This window comes from Carlito syrichta, unplaced genomic scaffold (genome assembly GCF_000164805.1).
Source record: "Carlito syrichta isolate Samal-C Ts95f unplaced genomic scaffold, Tarsius_syrichta-2.0.1 Scaffold315782, whole genome shotgun sequence".
In the NCBI taxonomy this organism is placed as follows: Eukaryota; Metazoa; Chordata; class Mammalia; order Primates; family Tarsiidae; genus Carlito; species Carlito syrichta.
The window spans coordinates 141130-141583 of NW_007259878.1; the positions used below are offsets into that span (position 1 = coordinate 141130).

At 44.9% G+C, this 454-nt stretch overlaps 1 protein-coding gene across 1 annotated transcript in view; it reads left to right on the top strand.

Annotated features, from left to right (window-relative positions):
• Positions 1–454, top strand: part of NBEAL1 (neurobeachin like 1) — a 211707-nt gene that overhangs the window by 70398 nt on the left and 140855 nt on the right. The gene's annotated exons all lie outside the window — the stretch shown is intronic.

The window sequence follows — 454 nt, forward strand, 5'->3', positions numbered from 1 at the left end:
TCGAACCCGCAGGCTCAGGCAATCCACTTACCTCAGCCTCCCAAAGGTGCGGGATTACAGACTGAGCCACTGAGCCCAGCTTAAAGTCTCATTGCCAAAATGGCCTTTTGTTAATTTATAGTATATACATGAGACAATGTTGCCAAACATAAATCAGTTGTTGCTTATTATAGCAAGTTTGACAGGACAGCTTGTCAGACTTGAGCCTTATAATGGAAAGATCAACTAAAGAAATCTCTGGAAAATATTTTTTGCTCATATAATTTAAATATTTTTTTTTTTTTTTTTTTTTTTTTGAGTTGGAGTCCCACTTGGTCGCCCAGACTGGAGTGCAGTGGCCGCTCCCGGCCACCGCAGCCTCACCTGCTGGCCTCCGGCGATCCTTCCGCCTCAGCCTTCCAAGTAGCCGGAATTACAGGCATGCGCTACCACGCCCGGCTGATTTTTTCATTTG